At 42.1% G+C, this 20492-nt stretch overlaps 1 pseudogene; it reads right to left on the bottom strand.

Annotated features, from left to right (window-relative positions):
* LOC138919373 (butyrophilin subfamily 3 member A2-like) overlaps positions 1-6426 on the bottom strand; it is a 187384-nt pseudogene extending 180958 nt beyond the window's left edge.
* Positions 6427-20492: the final 14066 nt, after the last annotated feature.

The raw sequence follows: 20492 nt of genomic DNA, 5'->3' as shown, positions 1-20492 counted from the left end.
GTCAGTTAAGACTAATTTAAAGTCACTAACTCAGATAATGAAGATATATTAAGTGAACAAAAAGCACATTGCAGAACAATACTAGTGATTCTATTAAAACAAAGGTACGGATTTGTATATACATGGTTAAGTCATTGCCTTAGAAAAGTCTGAAAGTACACATGCAGCACTGAGAATTGGGGATTGAGTGAAAGATACTTTTTTCCTTTGTACTCTATACTTTAAAAGTTATTTGAATATTTTAAATTTTAAAAATTTCATATATAACTTAACAATTAATAATTGTTACAAGTAACTATAGTGACTGCAGCATATTAGTTGTTCAGAAAATACCAACTCCTCCAAAACAAACCGGCATGAAGCCCCCAGTCATATAGTGCCTGCAAGTCTGGGAACTGCCGGGGGACAAGGGGCCAGAAGTCTGTGCAGCTGGCACTCCTCCAGAACCTTGACTGAAACCTGGACACAACCTCAGACAAAATATTACCTTACAGGACATCCTCTCCTCTTCAAACTGTTCTTGATGGTGCTACAGAGAGGGCAATATTATTATTAATATATATATATTTTTTTATTAATGTTATGATAGATTACAACCTTGTGAGATTTCAGTTGTACATTTTTGTTAGTCATGTTGTGGGTACACCACTTCCCCCTCTGTGCCCTCCCCCCACACCCCCTTTTCCCTGGTAACCACCGATCAGATCTCCTTATCAATATACTAAATTCCACCTATGAATGGAGTCATATAGAGTTCGTCTTTCTCTGACTGGCTTATTTCGCTTAACATAATACCCTCGAGGTCCATCCACGTGGTTGTGAATGGGCCAATTTTGTCTTTTTTTATGGCTGAGTAGTATTCCATTGTGTATATATACCACATCTTCTTTATCCACTCATCAGTTTCTGGGCATGTAGGCTGGTTCCACGTCTTGGCTATTGTAAATAATGCTGCGATGAACATAGGGGTGCAACGGACTCTTGAGATTTCTGATATCAGGTTCTTAGGATAGATACCCAGTAATGGGATGGCTGGGTCATAGGGTATTTCTATTTTTAACTTTTTGAGAAATCTCCATACTGTTTTCCATAGTGGCTGTACCAGTTTGCATTCCCACCAACAGTGTATGAGGGTTCCTTTTTCTCCACAACCTCTCCAACATTTGTCACTCTTGGTTTTGGATGTTTTTGCCAATCTAACGGGTGTAAGGTGATATCTTAGTGTAGTTTTGATTTGCATTTCCATGATGATTAGCGATGATGAACATCTTTTCATGTGTCTATTGGCCATATTCATATCTTCTTTTGAGAAATGTCTGTTCATGTCCTCTGCCCATTTTTTGATCGGGTTGTTTGTTTTTTTGTTGTTAAGCAGTGTGAGTTCTTTGTATATTATGGAGATTAACCCTTTGTCGGATAAGTGGCTTGTGAATATTTTTTCCCAATTAGTGAGCTGTTTTTTTGTTTCAATCCTGTCTTCCCTTGCCTTGAAGAAGCTCTTTAGTCTGATGAAGTCCCATTTGTTTATTCTTTCTATTGTTTCCCTCAACTGAGGAGTTACAGTGTCCGAAAAGATTCTTTTGAAACTGATGTCAAAGAGTGTACTGCCTATATTCTCTTCCAAAAGACTTATTGTCTCAGGCCTAATCTTTAGGTCTTTGATCCATTTTGAGTTTATTTTGGTGTGTGGTGAAAGAGACTGGTCAATTTTCAATCTTTTGCATGTGGCTGTCCAGTTTTCCCAGCACCATTTGTTGAAGAGACTTTCTTTTCTCCATTGTAGGCCCTCTGCTCCTTTGTCGAAGATTAGCTGTCCATAGATGTGTGGTTTTATCTCTGGGCTTTCAATTCTGTTCCATTGATCTGTGGACCTGTTTTTGTACTAGTACCATGCTGTTTTGATCACTGTAGCTTTGTAGTATGTTTTGAAATCGGGGACTGTGATTCTGCCGGCTTTGTTTTTCTTGCTCAGGATTGCTTTAGCAATTCGCGGTCTTTTGTTGCCCCATATGAATTTTAGGATTGTTTGCTCAATATCTGTGAAGAATGTTCTTGGGATTCTGATTGGGATAGCATTGAATCTGTATATTGCTTTAGGTAGTATGGACATTTTAACTATGTTTATTCTTCCAATCCATGTGCAAGGAATGTCTTTCCATCTCTTTATGTCATCGTCAATTTCTTTCAAGAAAGTCTTGTAGTTTTCATTGTATAGATCCTTCACTTCCTTGGTTAAGTTTATCCCAAGGTATTTTATTCTTTTCGTTGTGATTGTGAATGGGATTGAGTTCTTGAGTTCTTTTTCTGTTAGTTCATTGTTAGTGTATAGAAATGCTACTGATTTATGCACGTTGATTTTATACCCTGCTACTTTGCTGTAGTTGTTGATTATTTCTAATAGTTTTTTGTGGATTCTTTGGGGTTTTCTATATATAAAATCATGTCATCTGCAAACAACGAGAGTTTTACTTCTTCGTTACCTATTTGGATTCCTTTTATTTCTTTTTCCTGCCGAATTGCTCTGGCCAGCACCTCCAGTACTATGTTGAATAGGAGTGGTGAAAGTGGGCACCCTTGTCTTGTTCCTGTCCTCAGAGGGATGGCTTTCAGTTTTTGTCCATTGAGTATGATGTTGGCTGTGGGTCTATCATATATGGCCTTTATTATGTTGAGGTACTTTCCTTCTATACCCATTTTACTGAGGGTTTTTATCATAAATGGGTGTTGGATCTTGTCGAATGCTTTCTCTGCATCTATTGAGATGATCATGTGGTTTTTGTTTTTCATTTTGTTGATGTAGTGTATCACGTTGATTGACTTGCGGTTGTTGAACCATCCCTGTGTCCCTGCTATAAATCCCACTTGATCATGGTGTATAATCTTTTTGATGTATTGCTGTAATCGGTTTGCCAAAATTTTGTTGAGGATTTTTGCATCTATGTTCATCAGTGATATCGGCCTGTAGTTCTCCTTCTTTGTGTTGTCCTTGTCAGGTTTGGGGATCAGGGTGATGTTGGCTTCATATAATGTGTTAGGGAGTTCTCCATCTTTCTCAATTTTCTGGAACAGTTTGAGGAGAATAGGTATTAAGTCTTCTTTGAATGTTTGGTAGAATTCTCCAGAGAAGCCGTGTGGTCCTGGACTCTTATTTTTGGGGAGGTTTTTGATTACCGTTTCTATTTCCTTACTTGTGATTGGCCTATTCAGATTCTCCATTTATTCCTGATTCAGTTTGGGGAGATTGTAGGAGTCTAGGAATTTGTCCATTTCTTTCAGGTTGTTCAATTTGTTGGCATATAGTTTTTCATAGTATTCTCTTATGATCTCTTGTATTTCATTGGTATCTGTTGTGATTTCTCCTCTGTCATTCCTAATTTTATTAATTTGCGATTTCTCTCTTCTTTTCTTGGTGAGTCTGGCAAGGGGTTTGTCAATTTTGTTAATTCTTTCGAAGAACCAACTCTTTGTTTCATTGATCCTTTCTATTGTCTTTTTTGTTTCAATATCGTTTATTTCTGCTCTTATTTTTATTATTTCCCTCCTTCTACTGACTCTGGGCTTTGTTTGTTCTTCTTTTTCTAGTTCTGTTAGGTGTCATTTGAGGTTGCTTATGTGAGCTTTTTCTTGTTTAGTGAGGTGGGCCTGTATTGCGATGAATTTCCCTCTTAGGACTGCTTTTGCTGCATCCCAAATGTTTTGGTATGTCGTGTTCTCATTTTCATTAGTCTCCAGATAAAATTTGATTTCTTCTTTAATTTCTTCAATGATCCATTGTTTGTTGAGAAGCGTGTTGTTTAGTCTCCACATTTTTGCACCTTTCTCTACTTTTTTCTTGTAGTTGATTTCTAGTTTAATAACATTATGATCAGAAAAGATGCTTGATATTATTTCAACTCTCTTGTATTTATTGATGTTTGCTTTGGTTCCCAAAATATGGTCAATCCTTGAGAATGTTCCATGTGCACTTGAGAAGAATGTGTAACCTGCTGTTTTTGGATGAAGTGTTCTATATATATCTATTAAGTCCATCTGGTCTAATTTTTCATTTAATTCTATTATTTCCTTGTTGATTTTCTGTCTGGATGTTCTGTCCATTGGTGTTAATGGTGTGTTGAGGTCCCCTACTATTATTGTATTGTTGTTGATGTCTTCTTTTAGTTCTATTAAGAGTTGCTTTACAAATTTTGGTGCTCCTGTGTTGGGTGCGTATATATTTATAAGTGTTATGTCTTCTTGGTGGAGAGTCCCTTTTATCATATACTGTCCCTCTTTATCTTTCTTTATCTGTTTTGTTTTGAAATCTACCTTGTCTGATATTAGTATAGTGACACCTGCTTTCTTTTGTTCATTATTAGCTTGGAGTATTGCTCTCCATCCCTTCACTCTGAGTCTGTGTTTGTCTTTGGGGCTGAGGTGCGTTTCCTGGAGGCAGCATATTGTTGGATCTTGTTCTTTGATCCATCCTGCCACTCTGTGTCTTTTGATTGGGGAGTTCAATCCATTTACATTTAGAGTGATTATTGAGATGTGGGGGCCTACCACTACCATTTTGTGTCTTGTTTTCCGCTTTTCTTCAGTTTCCTTTGTTTCTCGTCCCATGGTTTAATCTGTTCTGATGTAGAGCTGCTACTCTCTGTTGTTGTCCTTCTACTTATCTCCTCTGCCCTTGGTTTTGTAGCCCCTTTCCTTTTTTGGATTTTTCAGGAATGAGGCTTTTCCTGAGGATTTCCTGAAGAAGAGGTTTTGTGGCAATGAACTCCCTTAATTTTTGTCTATCTGTGAAAGTTTTTATTTCTCCATCGTATTTGAAGGATATTTTCACTGGGTAGAGAATTCTCGGCTGTAGATTTTTGTCCTTCAGATTTTTGAATATATCATTCCACTCTCTTCTAGCCTGTAAAGTTTCTGCTGAGAAATCTGCTGATAGCCTGATGGGGGTTCCTTTGTAGGTTAGTTTCTTTTGCCTGGCTGTCCTTAGTATTTTCTCCTTGTCGTTGACTTTTGCTAGCTTCACTACTATATGCCGTGGAGTTGGTCTTCTTGCATTGATAAAGTTTGGAGATCTATTGGCTTCTGTCACCTGAAGATCCATCTCCCTCACCAGATTTGGGAAGTTCTCAGCCATTATTTCTTTGAATAGGCTTTCTGCCCCTTTCTCCTTCTCTTCTCCCTCTGGTATACCTATAATCCTTACGTTGCATCTCCTAATTGTGTCTGATAATTCTCGGAGAGTTTCTTCATTTCTTTTTAGTCTTGCTTCTCTCTCCTCCTCTGCCTGCAGCAATTCTATATTGCCATCTTCCAAATTGCTAATTCTTTCCTCCATATTATTGGCCCTACTGTTCAGAGCATCTAGATTTTTCTTAATCTCCTCTATTGTGTTCTTCATTTCCAATATTTCTGTTTGGTTCTTCTTCTTTATCGTATCAAACTCTTTTGTGACGTAGCTCCTGAACTCGTTGAGTTGACAGTCAGAACTCTCTCTTAACTCATTGAGAATTTTAATGATGGCTGTTTTGAAGTCATCATCATTTAGGTTATATATCTCATTTTCTTTGGGATTGTTTTCTGTGTATTTGTTACTTTCTTTCTGTTCTGGAGATTTAATGTATTTTTTCATATTGCTTGATGTTGTTGATTTGTGCCTCCGCATGGAGATAGAGTTTAGTTGCTCCTTTCACTTGTTTCAGCTGCTGCGGTGGGGGAGCAGCTGTTTATACTGCACCAACCAGGAACCCTGTCCGCAGTTGCTAACTGGGCCTGGGCCCCTCCTCTTAGCCACAGTGGCCCTTTGGATTCCCTCCTCTGCTGTGGGGGCCATCACAGGGGGGCTTCAGGCTGCTGGTGCCTACTGTTGCAGCCCACCTAGATGTGCTCTCTCCTTGGGGTCTGCAACGGTGTTATGGGCTTTTCCAGCAGCCAGGGGTGGGATCACTTATATTTGTCACTCCGTTGCTGTCGGCACCCACAAAATCTCACTTGTCCTCTATGGGTCGCAGGAGAGCTATTGGCATCTTCTACAGTCTGTGGTTAGTTCACCTAGCTATGCTGCTTTTGCCCTGGGGTCTTCCAGCCTTGTGGCTGGTGGCTGGGTGCCTTCTACTGGTGCTGTGCAGAGGCTTTCCCTAAGGCTGCTGTGAGCCTGTAGGATTTCTCCCTAGGCTACGAAGCTGGGTCTCTCGAACTCCCCCCAGCCCCAGTCCTCTCCGAGATCTCTGGCTATCCCTAGTCCCACGGGGCGGGCAACGGCAGCTGTGGGTCGCCCCGCCCTCTGGGATTCTCTCCGGGCCTCTCCCGGAGCCGTGAATGCTCGGCGTGGCCCCTCTGCTAATGGCAGAGAGAGAGTTTTGTCTGCTGCCCGGGCAGAACTATTATTAATATATTTAGAGTTGATAATTTCCCCCACTTACCTCTTGACATTCCCATCGGAAAATCATAGCCCACAGAAAGAAGGCAATTGATGGTTCTCCATTATAGTTAACAGTCTACTCTGAAAGAAAGGAAAAAGAAACAAAGGCTACTTACTGTGAGAAACAGGAACAGAGTTCATCTCTGGCAGACTTAGTTTTTTGATTGTCCAACAGCAAGGTTTCTCATCAGTTGCTGGACAGAAACTAGTGGAAAAGGTTAGAATGAAAACTGAAACTGTACTGGATTTTATACAATGAAGAAAGATTACACCCCTGATTCCCACACTGTTTGTGTCTCTGTTTACCTATTTGAATCATTCATGTGTATGATTATGTATAATCAATATTGCATTTTATACACCTGTTTTATGTCATTTATATCATAATAGATTTATCAGCAGAACCAAGTAGAAAAATTACAAGATTTTAATGTGTGAGCAGAGGAAGACATGCATTAATTAAAATGTTTCTGTGGCCATTAGCTAACATCTGTGTGCATGTAGGTGAGCACATGGAGGAGGACATCCTTTACAACAGAACCAAATGGAAGGACAAAGGGAAAGAAAACCAGGTCCACTTCACCTTTTCAGCACCTCTGAATCTCAAGTCTCAGATCCATGACCAAATCATCTAATTTTCAGCTTTCCAGAGGCTGTGCTGACAGTGACTGATGGGCATGTCTTACATTTTCCAGAACACTCTTATTTGGAGTGTGGCTGAGCAGCTTCCTTCACCTTCTGTGCCTTATTTGTGCTACATTTGTATTTTCACATGCATTTGTTTCTACTCTGCTTGTAGGATTCTGTATTCTCTGAGGTTAGACACTGGATAGGCTGTGAATGCTGTTTCTCTAGTGTGTATTTGGGACAAACTTCTCCTACCTGTGGCCTAGGGCCTTCTAAGACACTTTATTTTCACCTCAAGTCCCTGATTAAAGCTCCTAGGGCTTTGACGTGAACTTGACTGATGGAATTTAATTAAATTCTAACAGTTTGAATTTAGGATCTGTGGTACACATGGCTGGTTGCTTGTACAATGTCTATTCCCTGCTTATTTTTAGTAATTAAATCCCATTCTGGGGTGTGGGGGGCTACAATGTGTCCTTTGTAGATAGGAGAGACCAAGGGACTAAGACTGAACCAATGATTTGTAGGTGGAAGTTGTTGGGTTGTGTTTCTCAAGGGAGGTCCCTACTCTTCCTACTTCTCCTTCCTTTTGCCTAGAACATGATCTTTGGAGCTTGAGTGCAAAACACATCTCGTGATCTTGAGTCAAGCTTGAGAATAGAAGGAACATGCTGAGATGGCAGAGGATAAAGATAGAAGGAGAATGGGGCATGGATGCTTCTCTGAGCTGCCAGACCAGCTCTGGACTTCTGCCGTCTGAATTGATTTTACATGAGAGGAAAACTAACTCTTGTTCTGGTGAAGCCAGTGGAACTTCTGGTATCAGTTATCAGCAGCAAGATACAGTTCTTCCCTCCTCACCCCTACTATCAACAGTTTATCATGGAACTTTTCTAACATAGAGCAAAGTTAAATGACTTTTCAATGAACACCAAATATACCTAGTATCTAGATTCTACGTAAAATATTTTACTATACTTGCTTTCTTATAATCTATCGCTCTGTTCCTCCACTATTTATCCTTACTTATTTATTTGTTTGATGCCTTTTACAGGAAGTTGCAACATAATACACTTTCCCCTTGGATACTTCAGCACACCTATCATGTACAAGTACACAGTTCTGAAATGCTTGAGGTACCAACGTTTGAAACACAAGTAAATGAGGACTTTTCAGTTACATGTTCTAAAATGATCACTGGGGTATTTCTATCAGGTATCTCTAGCTCCTAAATGCTTATCCACCCCCAATGATGTTGACAGTCTGGCCCAGGTACTTGGCCCCTCCTAGTATGAGTCAGGCTCCCTCCAGGAGGCTGTGTGAGCAGGAGGCTCCAGGACTGCCTCTCAGGAACAGTTTGAGACAGGGACAAGCACTGCCTCAGGGCCCTTCTGTCCATTCCCTGGCATCTGCTGAGAGAAGTGCTCTCTTCTCCACCGATGCCACAAGAAGGGATAGATGTTCTGGAGGACCTGTAGGATGTACGGCCCACAAATCACTTGAAAAAGACCTGGCATAAAATCACGTGTGAAGGAAGCTGAGGAGAGGCCTGGGGTTGAATTCATAGAGAAAATAAAATAGGAGAATGGGCATTCCATTACAGATGGCTGAGAAAGTAAAAATTGTCTCAGAATGTGACAATCTGCCTTGCCGGTCATCAGGCTGGGAAAGCAGACAGACACATTTGATAAAGCCAACTACACAGTTAAGAGAAATAATATTTCTCCCAAGGTCATCATGCAGGGTCAGAGTGACAAAACAACCTCCTTCTCTGAGTGTTTCCTGCTTTTTTACTCACTGAGTCAGTTTCTCAAAAGCTTTGCTGCTGGAAATCATATCAGTAAAAGTGAACCATTCCATTCTTGTCTGAAGGATCCAACTTACTTTGACAAGGAAAAGCAGCCTTGATTCCAACCCAGAGGATAAACTTCAGATAAGAGTTTCTGGGCACATTTTGTTGTCTTCTAACTTTATAGTTTCCAAGGAAATAGGGCCCAAGCTCAACATCTCATTCAGATCTTTACAGGAATTCCTGGGAGAGAAACGTATGTGAAATTGGGCAAGAAAAAATTAATTCAACAAATTTTTACTGAGAACCTACCATCTAGTAGGTATCAGGCACTGAACTTAAAATTGGTGGATGGGAGGCATAATGAAATAGTTAAACCATAGACTATTAAGCCAGGTTTCCTGGGTGAGCTTTACTAGCTGTGTGACATTGGGCCAGTTAGTTGGCCTCTCTGTGCATTAGTTTTCCTATCTGTAAAATAAGGATAATAGCATCTGCTTTTTTGGGTTGCTGATGTGAGGATAAAATGAGATACTTTAAGTAATTTTCTTACAACAGTGCCTCAAACTGAATACGCCATAAAAGAGTATGTTAAGTAAAAAGTAGATTTAGTCTTCCTTCTCAGAGTTGATAGGTTAGTTTTCCCTGGAGGAGAGTGAGATGCTGGGATTGATGCCGAAGGAATGAAAAACTGAAGGGTGGGCTTCTACTGTTAACTTCAGGAGATGATCCTGATAGATACCAAAATGTGTGCAGAGATATCTTTCCTGTAGGAAGTAGATACATGTGTACATATATTAATAACAATTCCAGTCCCTTTTGTACAGCAATTACACTTTCAGCAATTGATGTTTAATGACAAATGCCATTTGGAAATTTCTTCTGTGGACGTGCCCAGAGGTAAGAAAAACAATTTACATACAAAGATGTTTCCAGTAGCATTACTTGTAATAAAAAAGAAAGAAAGCTATCTTGATTATGAATAATATAAGATTAGTATTTAAGGTTTAGTGTTGTAAAAGAAGCATGTCATGGGACAATATATAGAGTAAGGTCCAATTTTCATTAGAAAAAACTGTGTGTATGTGTATTAGTACACACAGAAAAAAGTTAAAGAATATTCACTTAACTGATAATGAAGTGAAATGTTTTAAAGGTAGGAAGCTATTCAAGGAAAGAAGCAGTAAAAAAATTCACAAACAAGAATGGAAATCTTGAAAAATCTGGGGTAAAAAGTGTCATTGAAAGGGTCATTGAAACTGCTTGAGAAGGAATGACTGGATTCTCAGAGGTGGTGTGATGTGGCATTAGATGAAAGAATGTTGAATGTAGCATCAAGTCCCAGACTAGCAGGTGACCTGGAGAAGTGACCTTTTTCTGTGCACTTTATTTAGTATCTCCAAGGGTTGCATGTGGGTCAAAATGAAATAAAGTGCTTGAATGAAAAGACTGAAAACAGCAAAGCCCCTTCCAGATCCAGCTTCCTGCTGTGGTTCTGTTGTGCAGGCATTCAAGACAACCACTGCTGGTGCGCACTGGCCTTTCCTTCCTTTTCTTCTCTTTATGAGGATCCAGGAGATCAAGGTCAGAGACCACTCTCCAGGCCACTAGTCTTTAGTCTTTCCATCGGTATTTCTTGTCTCTTGAGGTTCCTTTTTCAGTTTCCAACTGGAATGGTAACACCAGACAGACACTCTTAACGAGACTCTGTAGGTTTGCATCTTTCTTTCTCAGGCCTGGAGCATTATACACTAATCCCAGCCTTTTCCCAGTCCTGTGCAGGAATGAGAAAGAAATGGCTGCAGCTCTGAGAGCAGAGGTCAGAGGGGCTCCCCTTCAACCACTGGCTCTGGTCCAGCTCTGGGATAGTTGTCCCTAGAAGTGGATCCTCAACTCCAGTGCCCAGTTCTCCCTGGAGGTTCAACTGAGAGAAAGTCTGGGGACTGATGGCCTCAGGGACAGATGGTCAGAGGGATTGGGTGATAGAACCAGAGGCAGAAGAAAGGGCAGAGGGGGCCAGAGAAAGACACTGGAGGAAAGAGTAGATGTGGGACCATCAGCCACACTATAGAAGGAGACATCCCCAACCTCATAGTCCAAGAAGAACCCCCACTTGCTGAGGGACTCTCTCAGAGAAGGAGGGTCTGAGGGAAGATGAGGACCTGAGACTTATCAGCACACAGTTCCAAGGCCTAAAATCCATTTTGAAGTGACTCTGATTCCCCATGTCCTTCCCGTCTTTTCCTCACAAACTCCAAGCTCCCGGTAAGTCCTGTCACCCACTTCTACCTCCAGTAATGTCTCCCTAAAGAGAAGGACTCATTGCCCAGCACACAAAGGCCAAGGAGAAATCTTCCAGGTTTTGTGGAGATCCTGCTTTGTATTTTTCCCACCTCATACTTCAGCAATCTTCAGACAGAAAGAGGTCAAAGCAGGCAGTGTCAGGATCCAGAGACACATTAGCTACAGAAAGAGGGAGAGACAAGAGAGAGCCATGTCAGCACTGGTATCCTAGGGCCCTCAGTGACAGGGAAAGCATAGAAAAAAGAAGTTGACCCTAAGCCATGAAGTCCCCTTCCTTCTCCTCAAAAGGAAGTGATAAACATCTCCCCAAATGTCTTCAAGAACAGGTTTCAAAGAATCACTGGGAGAGCTCAGAAACTTTTGCAAGGAGAAGATAATCCAGACTCGTGAAATCTGGAGGTCCCAGGTCGCTGGGAGCAGGGCTGTCTACTCAGCAATCTCCCCTTCCCACCTCCTCCTCTCCATTCTCACGGCGTTTTGTTCAAATCCCTCATGTGTCACTGCACGGTTATTATTTGTTTCATATTTTCTCCTCTACTAGACTAGGGCCTGAGAAAGTAGAGAGTGCGTGTGTTCATCACTGCATTCTCACTGTCTAGCACTGTCAGTCCCTGGCTCCCAAGTGGTGCTTGATAATGTTTGTAGAGTGAAGGAATGCGGAAGGTCCTGTGGAGAGCCTGCAGCCATCCCTCTCTGACAACCTGAAGCCCCAGGGGATTGGTCAGAGGGCTACTTGACCAGGGCTTTATGGCAAACTGTTTAGGATCCCTGATCTAATCAAATTCATCATTAACAGACTTTTCCAGAACCTCATGCTTAGAAGAGTCATATGAGAGAAACTGTTATGTGTTCACAAAATGCTGGTTCCTTTTCCTCCTGGGGACACAGCTGGATGACATTTCCCAGCCTCCCTTGGGTACCCAGGAGAAGAGCTGGCCCCTTCCAGGCCTGGCCCATGAGAAATTTTCTGCATAGTCTTTCTACCCTTTTTTCCCCATCTTCTGATGGGGCTGAATGAAGAGGAGAGTAAGGCCCTAGAAAATCTGTGTGGAGCAGAGCCCTCACCTCCCCATATGGTCTGTCCTGAACTCTGAGGAGATGGAGAAATACTCTTTATTATGTTTACCTACTGAGATGTTGGGGTTGATTGTTACAACAGTTAGTTTATCGTGACCAAGAGAAGCCAGTTCCATTTATAGGCTGTTTCTGTGGACAGTTTTCCTATGTGCCAGATACTGAGGACCTACAGATGGTAACACACAGTCCCTTCCCTGTCAAGGAACTCAATCGTGAGACAAACAAAGAAGCAAATAATATCACTTCAAAGAGTAAGTCTATAAAATACTGTCAGATCTTTCTTCTAAAATCTCTCAAATCTATGTTTAGTTCTGTATTTTATTTATTTCAGAGAATTCTTGATAACTGATTCCTTTCCTCTTAGGTACACTTATGTGTGTCTGTTTCCAAAGCTCAAACTATCTCTTTGGCAGTTCATCTGGAGCCCATGCCACAGAGTCAAGCCCTGCCTTACCGGATCAGGGCTTCCCTGCCAGACCTAGCAGTAAACCCAGCCTAACTCGCACTATGTCTCTGATTCTTTATTTGTTTTTCATGAAAGTTCAGCACTCACTTTCATTTTGTCAAATCTAATCATCAATTGTCAGTTCCTACGTTATTCACAATCACAACCACGTTGGACATAAACATTTCCTCCCTCTTGATATATCTTTTTTCCTCAGATTCTGGGACACATACCCTCCTGAGAATTTTCTTCTTATTCACTAGTTACTTTTCTCAGTCTCCTTTGCTGGATCTTCCTTTCCTCAATCTCTGAAAGTTGGAGGGGCCTGGAGCTCAGTACTTTGGACTTCTGTTCTTTTCTCTCTGAAAACTCTCCCTAAGGAATCTCATCCAATCCCCGGATTGTAAATTCTACATGTGCACACATCACTCTCAAGTTTCCAGCTCCAGCATCTTATAGACACTCCAGATGGATATATCCAATTATCTACTGGACTCCAGTCTAAAAAAGAACTTTTAATTTCCTCCTAGAAATTCCCTATCATTCCACCCAGGTGCTTGGGCCCAAAACCCAAGAAGGACCTACCAATTGGACCTATCACTAAGTTTTTTTCAACAATTCCCTCAAACATATTCCAAATCCAACAACTACTTTTCATTATCTTCATCAAAGCCACCATGATGTCTTACCTGGATTCCTGCTGTAGCATCCTAACTGGCTTCCTTGCTTCCCATGTTGCCTCTCTATAGTCTATTCTCAACACAGCAGCAGCTAAAGCAATCTTAAAAAACACAAATCAGATGATGTCACTCCCTAGCTCAGAAGTTCACAATGGTTTCCCATCACACTTAAAATAAATCCAAAGACATCACCATGGTCTAGAACACTTTCCATGATGTGGCCTCAGCTTATGTCTTGCACAACATCTCCTGTCATCTCTAGGCCTGCTCACAGTGCCCCTTCAAGGCACATGGGCCTCCTTTCAGTTCCTCAAACACCCTGGATATTTCCCACCTTGGGATCTTTGTATCTAATGCACACTCTGCCTGGAACAGCGAAAGCCCTAGGTCTTAACATTTTGATTTCTCCCCATTTATTGTGTCCTGTCTTAATTGTCATCTCCTGAGAAGGACCCTCCCAGACCTCTATCCTGTATTAAGTCTTCCCCCTTCATTCTCTAGTCCTGCATATGGTTAGTTTTCTTTGTGGCCCAGCATATGAAAAGGACTTAGTAAATATATATTGCATAAATGAGGCCATAATGAGAGAAAAACAATACATTACAAAGGATTATCTGAAGCAGAGAATTGCAGGTAGAGTAGAAGATGGAGTTGAGAGTTAGATATAAGAAAGAACTGACAGGGTTGGGTAGCCAACTAGAGTGGGATGATAAGGAAAGAGGAATCCTGGATGACTCAAATTCTTGTTTGGGTGGTTGAATAGATCATAGTGCCATTAATATAAATACCAGAGAAGGATAAAGAGTATATTGGATGGGTTGAGAGAATATTAAATTTAACTTATTCTGAGGGGACATGAGACAATCCATTTAGACAAATTTTAGAGGGCTGGTGGAAGTGGAGCTTGGGAAAGAAATTGAGATATGAATATATGAGTACTCCAAATGTAGGTTTCTCAAGGAACATATATAGAGGGACTCAGGAACCCCTAAGTCATACCCACACTTAGGAAGTAGACAAGGAAGAAGAGCTGGCATCTCTTGAGTCAGAATTAATCAGCTGTGTGACCTTGAACAAGTTACTTGAAATTGCTGGGCCTTCGTCATGTTAATGATAAGAGATCATAATAGGTCTATTCCAACTCTACACCATATGAGCAGGGGAGTGTGTGAACCAGTGAAATTGGAACAGATAAATCCAGATGGTGTAGGAGTGAGAATGGCCTCAAGGGAAAGAATCATGTTAAAGACACCTAGCAAACAAGACAGATGAAGTCTTATATTAAAATCAAAAATTCCGATTTACTCACCATCTATTATCTAGGCTTTTCTCCATCCTGAAGTAGAACAAAGAAATCTCATAAGATAATGCACTTAAGAGCATCCTAAGTTGTTCACAAGGAAAAGGATGCACAGAACTTACTGAGCTCTCTTTGGAGTTTCTCTGCAAAAGGACAAGAAGTTAATCAGTACTGTCCAAAGCAGAGGAGCCAGATCTACTGAGCAAAGAGGCCTCTGGGAAACCCCTTCCTGGGCTGTGTGTGCAGTGAGTTCTGGGAGCTGTCCCAGAACCAGGAACACTGGGGCACAGTCAGGGTCATAGGTGTGGAAAGAAATGGAGCAGGGTTGGTGGTATTGAATGAGGAAGGACTGCATTAAAAAACCTCAATTAAAACATCCCCTGATCCTCTTCATCTTTGTCCTCTCTGTTTCCTTCTGTCCAACCCCCTGTTCCACAGTCTTCTTTGGACCTCACTGCCTAGGTCTGCTTATTGCTTGACCTTTGGTCTGGCATTCGCATTCTTTCTCCAGCAATGTTTCCTGATGAAACTCAGCCCACCCACCAGAAGTCCCAGAAGAAGCAAGAGTGAAGTGAGATGCTGCCCAAGGAAAGTCCTTCAAGAAGAGTATGCCTGAGCCAGAATTGCTGAGTATTATTGCTGCAGAGAAAATTAGGAAAGAGCCAAAGACAGTGGGGTACTGAGGCACAGAGATGCCTCAAGGACTCTCTAAGATTCCTGGCCCAGCCCAATGACAGGGAAGGGCCTGGCTGGGAGAGTGACTCCAGTCTTGCTCCATTCTCTCTCACTGGGTGTCTTGGAAACCAAGAAACCTTGAGGGTCATTGTGAAAAAACAACAACAAAAAAGCCCCAGGGACTGAAATTGGGTGGCATAAATCATCCCTGAAATATAGAACTGAAACTGAGATCTGGAAGAATGGGTGGAAATTGTTCCCTTTTCCTCAAATCATGGAAGAGAAGACTTCCACTGAGAATTACCTTGACCCCTAACACATTTCACTTCTTTGGCTAAGATGTTTTAATGGACTTGCCCAAGATCAGAGATAATTGGTTTTCTGATTTCTAGCCTAGAGATCTTTCCCTGGCCCCAAGGTGCTCCTGCTTAACTCTGAGTGTCAGATCTGGAGTTTCCTAGGGAGAAAGAGTCCCTGGTCCCAGGAATGCGAAGACCTGAACTGGCAGTTTTGCTTTGCATTCAAGCAGATGGGCTTCCTCTCCAAAGTACCATTCCATGCGTAGAAGACGAGGGCATCTCCTGGATGGGGCAAAGGTTGGGGTAGATGATGGGCCAGGGGACCCCTGGGCACAGGAAAAGAATGCACCAAAATGAACTGGAGAGGCAGGGTCTAAAGAGGAGGAGGAGGAGAAGGTGGAAGGCTGGGTTGCAGTCCCACTTCTGGGTGCAACTTCTTGCTGTAGGCAGCACTCCTTAAGCTCTGTCATTAGTGTTCTTCCAAACTGCATCCAGTCTCAACTCTTCCTCTTCTCCTCTATCCCCTCCTCCACCTTCTTGGTTGCAACCAAAGCTTTGAAGTGAGAACCACCATTCCCTAAATTTCTTCTGCAACTATAACAGCTGCCACCCCAACAACAGGATGAACATTCCCACAATTGGCTGCAGAATGTTCTTCCTGGAACAGTGCATGTCTCTAGGATATTCTCATTCAGACGAGCTGCTACTGTGGGTCTGTGAATGCTAAGACTCTGGGATCCTTGTTGGTCTTCCAGTCCAATCCCTGCCCCCTGGACTTACATAAACAAAGAAAACACTCAGATCCTGGGTGGCTTTGGATAAATACCTAGAAGTAGAATTGCTGAATTATATGGTAGCTCTATTTTTACTTTTTACTTTTTGAGGCACCTCCATACTGTTTTCCATAGTGGCTGCACTAATTTACATTCTCACCAACAACACACAAGGGTTCCCTTTTCTACACATCCTCTCCAACACTTGTTATTCTTTGTCTTCCTGATGATAGCCATTCTAACAGGTGTGAGACGATATTTCATTGTGGTTTTGATTTGCATTTCCCTGATGATTAGTGATGCAGAGCACCTTTTCACATACCTGTTGGCCATCTGTATGTCTTCCTTGGGAAAAATGTCTATTTGTTTCATCTGTCCATTTTTGTTACTAGTGAGGTTTATGAGTTCTTTATATATTTTAGACAGTAACCCCTTGTCAAACACATGATTTAAAAACATTTTTTCCCACTCAGTAGGTTGCCTTTTCATTTTGTTGGTGGTTTTGTTTGCTGTGTAGTTTTTTACTTCGATGTAGTGCCACTTGATTATTTTTACTGTTGTTGTTTTTGCTTTGGTGTCAAGTCCAAAAAATCATCCCAAGACAGATGTCAAGTAGCTTGCTGCCTATGTTTTCTTCTAGGAGTTTCATGGTTTCACATCTTACATTCTAGTCTTTAATTCATTTTGAATTAATTTCTGTGTATGGTGTAAGACAGTGGTCCAGTTCATTCTTTTGCATGTGGCTATTCAGTAAATTTGTTCTTAAGTGAAATACAATGGACCAACAGAGCATGTTCATGAGGAAAGGATGCATGTACCATATGTGTCTCCACCATTCCTTGCCACTCCATTGACATATAGCATTTGTGATGCTCTATGGGCACAGATTTCCAGTGGACCCATATGCATAGGAGTTCAGTGAAACTCAGAGTGAGTACAAGGTAAATAAGTTATATCTCAGCTGAATAAGTAGGGGTGCTGACAGCCCCTAGAGGTCATTCTTCCCCTTTGAAACAAACCTTGCTTCAAATGCAAAAGGAATTCAGTAGAGTTCTAAGAAATACAATCCTATTATATCATTTCATGTGTTGCTACCTTGTATTTGCCAACCATTGTGCATTTGCAGTTTCATACTCCAGGAAGATGTCCATCCAGTGAAGCTGCTCTGTCAGGGAGAGAAACTATCAGGAGAGGACAGGGCCTGGGACTGATTTCCAAACATCTCCAAGGTCCAGATGCCATTCTGAGGAACCAGTAGGGCCTCCCATTTCCTCTAGACACTATCTTTACAAACCCCCCACAGCCCACACCATCACTTTTTTGACCTCCACCTTCCAGTACCGTCTCCCTGAGGAGAAGCTCCACAGGCCCAAGACACAAGGCCTGCAGTTGAATCTCTCTAGGTTGTCAGGCACTCTCTGCCTGGAGGGGCCCCATCTCATGCTTCTCTGGACCTCTGACAGTAAGAGCTCGGGATGTGTGGGGTCTGGATCAAGGACCACATCAGCTGCAGAGGAAGACTCAGTTAGGCCTGGGGTCTCAGGATAATGTGAGATTCCTGGTCCCAGAGACATCTCAGAAAGTTGATGGGAAATCTCCCACGTGATGGCCTTTTCCATGAAGGTCCCTTGATACCTGATCCCAGGCAGCTCCCAGACTGAGAATAACTGAGGCTGCACTTCTATCTTGTGAGTGTTGCCTCAGGTAGAGAAAAATTAGGGCTCTAAGAAATGTAGAAAGTTTAGCATATGAGGTGAAAGTAGTGACTCCCACTTTCAACATTCTCAGATCTGCCCTCTTTTCTATTCAAGACATATGATTTCTGGGATTCTCTTGAGTTAGAAAATTTCCCACTTGGCTTAAACCAGCAAAGGCCCTATCCCTCTCCCAAAGAAGCGATTAAGGCCAATTTCTCCCTACACAGGTTCCTGGGGAGTAAAAGATCCCTTCTTTGGTCATCTACGTTCTATCAGCTCAATCAGATGACAACTGATTTAAATGACTAACAAGTATACCCTTCAAAGGATAAGTAAGGACGATAATGTCCCCAAAAGTCAACCTGCAGCCTGAGAGGTGGCAAAAGGTACTGGGAACTATTTCTATCCAGTTTTGCTTTAAGAACAGGAGTCTGAATTCTGCAGTTGTGACCTCTCTGGATAAAGGAAATGCTTCAGACCCTGGCATCTGCTGAATCTCCCATCTGCACTTATTATTACTTAATCAGTCTACATTTCCATTGTGTTAAAATGACTTTCTCCTTTGCCCAAATTGACTTGTCTGCTGACAATTTTGAAATTCAAATGAAAAAGGAGGAAAGGTCCCAGTGCCATAGTAAGTAGTAGAGCTTTGATACTTTGGTTCTTTTGAGCAGAAGGTGACAAATCACAAAGTGCAAAATGCTCATTAGGACCAGGCAAATGGATTCCCTGCTCTCCCACTTGCCCACCTCCCCTTCCCTCACAGGCTACATACAGAGCATCAGTGTTCTCTTGGAACAGGAAAGCATTTCTGGCATCTATCTATGCACCCAAGAGATAGGCTTGAGGGAGCTCATTGTCTTTCCCATATATGGTTCCTCGACTGTGTAGTCTATACTCTCTCCCAGGTTATAAAGCTAAGTGAGTTTTGTCTTCTTTCAAATTAATGCAGGCTCCACAGAGCAACAACTACTACACTGTAACCTTTGTGGAAGTCCACTATGTCTGGTAGACCTCTGTAATCATGGATTAAATTATTATAAAAGCAAAGCTTTGTGGAAACTAACCTGTAGAGCTGATTGAGAGCTCTGGGGATTCTTTGACAGAATAGCTGGGATCCAGCAATGGGTGAGATACTGACACTGAAACAGCCCACAGCCAGCATTGGGCCCCTTTGGTCGTCTCCTGTAATGCGTCCTGTAGAGAGAAGACTCAGGAACTGAGGGAATGTCAGCGGTGCTCACCAGCATGTAAAAGGGTTCTTCTCCATCCTGCAATGTGACAGACAGAGAGGTGAGCTTCATGAGATGACAGCTAACCAAGCAGAAGACAAATTGTGCCTGGAGTGGTTCAGGAAATGCTAAGGTTATGCAATTCCTCTTGAAGTTGCTCTGAAAAAATAAAAAGAAACAAATGAATCTCCTCAATAGAGGAACTAACAGAATTTGAGTTTGTATTAGATGATGCAGGACTGGCCTTTCCTGTGACCACTAGCATTGGCCCTCCCCCTGTCCAGGGAATTGTCAAGATGCCAGAGATGATAGATGATCAAGTGGCTGGAGATTATCAGTACTGATGGAGGTTTGCTTGTTCAACAAGGTAGTGCTCCATGTAGCCAAGAGAATGGATGCGACACTTGCAGAGTGGAAGCACACAAGCTTTGAGGGATTAGTTCCTAGGACGTGAGAGTCCCAAGCTCTTGCTGCTACCTCTGACCATTTCCTCTCTCTGTTTCCCAGGCTTCCAACTGTCAGAGCTGTGTCCTTTGTGTGACAGTGATCTGTCCTCCTACTCTTTTACCTTTTTGTGATGTTCTTTATCTTTTTCACACATTCTTTCCCCAGTTCCTTATGTGCAGTTTCTTTCTCTTCATTTTCAACCTCTTTTCCCCCTGACAGAATCTTTTTCCCTGTGGATCTTGATAAGACAGATGCTCCCAGTGATGATGAGGAAGAGAGTAGGCATGACGACAACCAGGAACATCATCCAGGGAGATGTGCTGGGAATAAAGGATTATGAAAAGGGAGCCACAAAAGTGCCATTTAAGTGAAAAAAGGGAGACCTGGGATGAGCATTCCCCTCAGGACTCATATCTAAAGAGCTCTCCCAAGTCTCTCATCTAATGGCTTCTCTCTCCAAAACCCCAGATAGAGAAAGAGTCACCGCACAGGGATTGCCAGGGCTGGGGGCCAAGGAGGCAAAAAACCAGAGACAGTTGGAGTCACCATGAGAAGGACCAGGGTGAATAAGAGATATCCAGCTATGCTGAATCACCTCAGCCACCATCCTGGCACAAGGCACCACCCCTTCTTGCCTGGAATATTGCAATACCTCCCTCCCTGCTTCTTCCCACATCCTCTGCAGTCTATCCTCAGCACAGCAGCCTAAGCAAGAGCACGTTATTTCTTTGTTCAAAA

This window comes from Equus caballus, chromosome 20 (genome assembly GCF_041296265.1).
Source record: "Equus caballus isolate H_3958 breed thoroughbred chromosome 20, TB-T2T, whole genome shotgun sequence".
In the NCBI taxonomy this organism is placed as follows: Eukaryota; Metazoa; Chordata; class Mammalia; order Perissodactyla; family Equidae; genus Equus; species Equus caballus.
Note: the sequence above shows the minus strand (reverse complement) of the source record. Positions and strands in the feature narration are given on the sequence as shown.